The sequence below is a fragment of the Maylandia zebra genome, linkage group LG14, assembly GCF_041146795.1.
Source record: "Maylandia zebra isolate NMK-2024a linkage group LG14, Mzebra_GT3a, whole genome shotgun sequence".
Taxonomy (NCBI): Eukaryota; Metazoa; Chordata; class Actinopteri; order Cichliformes; family Cichlidae; genus Maylandia; species Maylandia zebra.
In genome coordinates this window covers 20356537-20362570 of record NC_135180.1, presented here as the reverse complement: position 1 = coordinate 20362570, position 6034 = coordinate 20356537, and positions in this window count along the sequence as shown.

Genomic DNA, 6034 nt, shown 5'->3' with positions numbered 1-6034 from the left:
CCCTATGCTAAGCAAGCCTACCGCAGACATGAGCGAGACAGATAAATATGAAGGCATGCCGGCTCGGACGTCGCCCGGATCAACAAGGTCCGCGTCAGGTGTTGAGGAACCAGGGCACCCTGACGAAAAGTGGGCTACTGGAACTGGAAGGCATCGGTGGGCAAGAGACGAAAACAGGGCGTTGTTGGAATGCTACTACACAAGTAACCCCGGCGGAAGGGGCTACATGAATAGGATGAGGGACCTATGGATTCTTCGATACCCAACATCCACAATGACGGCGAAACAACTAGTAGCTCAGTGTTCCAACATTCGAAAGAAGGGACTACTCTCACAGCTAGAGATTGACGAGGTACATTACGTGAAGTACCCTCAGAAGGTCTGCTAGATGATGTTAATGCAGCACTACGGGCAATACCTACAACCACGATTACCGACACTAACAAGCTGATCTACAATACGGCAGCAGTGATCAGTGAGATGCTTGGCTACAAGTTGAACAGCGACAAGGGGCAGTACCCTCCATGGAGAAGGAGGCTAGAGGGCAAGATCAAAGTAGCACGGAGGGAGGTTAGCCAACTAACGGAGTTGCAGAAAGGTAAGACAAATAAGGTGCCTAAGAAATACAGCAAGCTGTCCATACCTGAGGCCTTGGAGACTGCCAAGCAAAGACTCACAGCCTTGGCCAGCCGCTTGAGGAGGTACACCAGAGAGATAGAAGGCAGGAGAATAAACCAGCTGTTCTCCACAGAACCAGCAAAGGTGTACTCTCAGTGGCAAGGGAACAATAAGAGAACAGCACCACCAAGGCTGGAGACGGAGCAATACTGGAAGAGCATATGGGAGAAGGATGCAACCCATAACGGCAATGCTCAGTGGCTAGAGGATCTGAGGGCAGACCACAGCGACCTCCCTGAACAGGGTCCAGTAACCATCACAGTGGCAGATATCCAAGAAAGGGTCTCCAGTATGAAGAGTTGGACAGCACCAGGGCCCGACATGGTTCACGCCTACTGGCTGAAGAAGCTGACTGCACTCCACGAGCGTCTGGCAGCACAAATGAACCAGCTGCTAGTTAACGAGAGACACCCGGAATGGCTAACCGAAGGTCGGACGGTCCTGATCCCCAAGGACCCCAAGAAGGGACCGGTCCCCTCCAACTACCGACCAATAACCTGCCTCAGTACTACATGGAAGCTCCTGTCAGGCATCATATCGGCTAAGATGAACAGGCACATGGGTCAATACATGAGCGGGACACAGAAAGGAATTGGCAAGAATACCAGAGGCGCAAAACACCAGCTACTGGTAGACAGAACAGTCAGCCGAGACTGCAAGACCAGACTGACCAACCTGTGCACTGCCTGGATTGATTACAAGAAGGCCTATGACTCAATGCCCCACAGCTGGATACTGGAATGCCTAGAATTGTACAAGATCAATGGGACCCTAAGAGCCTTCATCAGGAACTCAATGGGGATGTGGCGTACAACACTAGAGGCCAACTCCAAGCCCATAGCACAAGTCACCATCAAGTGCGGGATCTACCAAGGAGATGCTCTGTCCCCACTGCTGTTCTGCATAGGCCTGAACCCCCTCAGTGAGATCATTAACAAGACTGGCTACGGATACCGACTAACCTCCTGTACATGGATGACATCAAGCTGTATGCCAAGAGTGAACGAGACATCGATTCACTGATCCACACTACCAGGCTATACAGCAATGACATTGGAATGTCGTTCGGACTGGAGAAGTGTAGCCGGATGGTAACAAAGAGAGGGAAGGTAGTCAGAACTGAGGGGATTGAACTACCAGAAGGCAACATTGCAGACATAGAGGACAGTTACAAGTACATGGGGATCCCGCAGGCGAATGGGAACCATGAAGAGGCCACTAGAAAAGCTGCAACCACCAAGTACCTGCAGAGGGTCAGGCAAGTCCTGAGGAGTCAGCTGAATGGTAAGAACAAGATCCGGGCCATCAACACGTACGCCCTACCCGTGATCAGGTACCCTGCTGGGGTAATAGGCTGGCCAAAGGAGGAGATAGAAGCCACTGACATAAAGACAAGAAAGCTCCTTACCATGCATGGAGGGTTTCACCCCAAGTCCAGCACCCTGAGGCTGTACGCTAAGCGGAAGGAAGGGGGCTGGGGACTGGTGAGTGTCAGCACCACAGTCCAGGATGAGACAACGAACATCCAAGAATACATTGGGAAGATGGCCCCAACTGACCGAGTGCTCAGTGAATACCTCAGGCAGCAGAAACCCAAGAAAGAGGAGGGAGACGAGGAACCATCATGGAAGGACAGGCCCCTGCACGGTATGTACCACCGGCAGATAGAGGAGGTGGCTGATATCCAGAAATCCTACCAGTGGCTGGACAAAGCTGGACTGAAAGACAGCACAGAGGCACTAATCATGGCAGCACAAGAACAAGCTCTGAGCACAAGATCCATAGAGGCTGGGGTCTATCACACCAGGCAAGACCCCAGGTGCAGGCTGTGTAAAGATGCCCCAGAGACAATCCAGCACATAACAGCAGGGTGCAAGATGCTAGCAGGCAAGGCATACATGGAACGCCATAACCAAGTGGCCGGCATAGTGTACAGGAACATCTGTGCCGAGTATAACCTGGAAGTCCCGAGGTCAAAATGGGAGATGCCCCCAAGGGTGGTGGAGAATGACCGAGCTAAGATCCTGTGGGACTTCCAGATACAGACGGACAAAATGGTGGTGGCTAACCAACCGGACATAGTGGTGGTAGACAAACAGAAGAAGACGGCTGTAGTGATCGATGTAGCGGTTCCGAATGACAGCAATATCAGGAAGAAGGAACACGAGAAGCTGGAGAAATACCAAGGGCTCAGAGAAGAGCTCAAGAGGATGTGGAGGGTGAAGGTAACGGTGGTCCCCGTGGTAATCGGAGCACTAGGTGCGGTGACTCCCAAGCTAGGCGAGTGGCTCCAGCAGATCCCGGGAATAACATCGGAGATCTCTGTCCAGAAGAGCGCAGTCCTGGGAACAGCTAAGATACTGCGCAGGACCCTCAAGCTCCCAGGCCTCTGGTAGAGGACCCGAGCTTGAAGGATAAACCGCCCGCAGGGGCGTGCTGGGTGTTTTTTTTTTTTTTTATATAAATAAAATATGGTCTGTATCCTGATTGGGCATTATGACAGGAATAGCCTTTTCTTCATACTACAGCAGTCAGAAAAGATTGCCACCTGCCCATTAATATCTTACATCCTTTAAGGGGGAAATCCTGCGCTGAAGTCTAAGTATAGCTGAGAAGTGTGTACGTGCTGTTGGAGGACTGCAGAGGTGCAACTCCTGAATGTTTTAGCCACTCAACTAAGTGCTAGATTCTCTCAGAAGAGTCTTGCTACAGTAACTTCTGGCTAGCAAATTTCCTTATTAGAAGGAGCTAAGGTGTAAAGACAGAAATCTTGTCTTTTTTTTTGTGAACAAAGTGAATATTTAAAAAGCAGTTTAAGCATTTGAAACTAAGCCAGGCCTTTATTTGTGTGAGTGTGTGTGGTTGAAGAGAGCCACACACACACACACAAATTCTCTCCTACTCTACAGTCTGTAGCTGTGGTGACCATGATAAATGGTGTTTGTGTTCCCTGAAGTCGAAGTGTGTATGCCCTATGTACAGGGCTTAGATACAATAAAAGCAACAACAGCTGTGCAATCCAATACAGGACTGCAGACAACAGCACCAGTGCAGAGTTGAATCAATACCTTCTTCTGTCAGTCTCAATGAAGACTGAACAATACACAAATATTACATTCACAAATGTACCACAGTGGATTTTTTTTCTTCTCTGTGGGAAAAGCCTTTTTTTTTTCTTTCTTTCTTTCTTTAGACGCCAGTCATGAGAAAAACACAGATGGTCACAGACATGCAAGAAAGTTGGGTGATTCAAAAAATTTAGTTTCATAGTCAGGCTGCCTGAATTTGGCTGTTGACTGACTGACCTCTAGTGCCACCACTAAAATTAACCTTTTAAGAAAATGCATTGATAATTAGTAGATAAATGGAATATGTTTTAGCTGTAAACGTCAAATTCTTGCCAGAATACAATAATAAAAGTGTCCCTTTACTTCTAAAACAATCATTGAGCAGATTTAAAGATGGCAACGGACCGGTAACCATGGCAACGGGCCGGTAACCATGGCAACGGGCCGCCAACCATGGCAATGCGACGGTAACCATGGCAACGGGCCGGTAACCATGGCAACGCATGTAAACCATGCCATTGGGCCGGTAACCATAGCAACAGGCCGGTAACATCGCAACGGGCCGGTAACGATGGCAACACATGTAAACGCATGTCAACACGTCGGTAACCATGGCAACGTGTCGGTAACCATGGCGACACGTTGGTAACCACGGCAACGGGCAGTAACCACGGCAACGGGCCGGTAACCATGGCGAAGGGCCGGTAGCCATGGCAACGGACCGGTAACGATGGCAATGCGTCGGTAACCATGGCAACGCATGTAAACCATGCCATTGGGCCGGTAACCATGGCAACGTGTCGGTAACCATGGCAACGCATGTAAACCATGCCATTGAGCCGGTAACATGGCAACGGGCAGGTAACGATGGCAACGCATGTAAACGCATGTCAACACGTTGGTAACCATGGCAATGCGTCGATAACCATGCCATTGGGCCGGTAACCATAGCAACAGGCCGGTAACATCGCAACGGGCCGGTAACGATGGCAACGCATGTAAACGCATGTCAACACGTCGGTAACCATGGCAACGTGTCGGTAACCATGGCGACACGTTGGTAACCACGGCAACGGGCAGTAACCATGGCAACGGGCCAGTAACCATGGCGACGGGCCGGTAGCCATGGCAACGGACCGGTAACGATGGCAATGCGTCGGTAACCATGGCAACGCATGTAAACCATGCCATTGGGCCGGTAACCATGGCAACGTGTCGGTAACCATGGCAACGCATGTAAACCATGCCATTGGGCCGGTAACATGGCAACGGGCAGGTAATGATGGCAACGCATGTAAACGCATGTCAACACGTTGGTAACCATGGCAATGCGTCGATAACCATGGCAACGGACCGGTAACGATGGCAATGCGTCGGTAACCATGGCAACGCATGTAAACCATGGCAACGGGCCGGTAACCATGGCAACGTGTCGGTAACCATGGCAACGCATGTAAACCATGCCATTGGGCCGGTAACCATGGCAACGCATGTAAACGCATGTCAACACGTTGGTAACCATGGCAATGCGTCGATAACCATGGCAACGGACCGGTAACCATGGCGAGGCATGTAAACGCATGCCAACGGACCGGTAACCATGGCAACGGACCGGTAACCATGGCGATGCATGTAAACGGATCGGTAACCATGGCGACACATGTAAACAGGCCGGTGACCATGGCGACGCATGTAAACGCATGCCAACGGATCGGTAACCATGGCAATGCATGTAAACGCATGCCAACTTACCGGTAACCATGGCAATGCACAAACAAGGGTAGTTAAGCTAAGTTCAAGTCAGCAGACAACGGAGCTAACTAGCAGCAGCTAGCTAGCCCAACTCAGCAGAGGTGTTCTCAGCGAGGTGAAGAGCGCAAGAACTGAGGGATGACTGTGATGACAGCGGCTATATGGGCAGGCGGGGCCGTCCGCGTGTCATCACACGTCATCTGCTTTAAAGGCGTGAATAAAGGTTTCTTTAGCCAGAACACGCGAGGGCGTGATATCCCATACTTATGTGTTGTACCGAGTGAATCGACTGAAAGGGAACTGTTTACATTCTGCTATCCCAGTATGAGTTCTTTGCAAAAAAAGAAAGAAAGAAAGGAAAACAGTGTACGGTTATACAGTTTATGTATGTATATTGTGAATTCTGTAGAAAGGAATGCTGTGTGTGTGTGTGTGTGTGTGTGTGTGTGTGTGTGTGTGTGTGTGTGTGAGACCCCCACAGCAGGAGGCCCTTCAATTAGCATCCGCCCTCGTTAGCACCGCGCTTTCATTTGAGG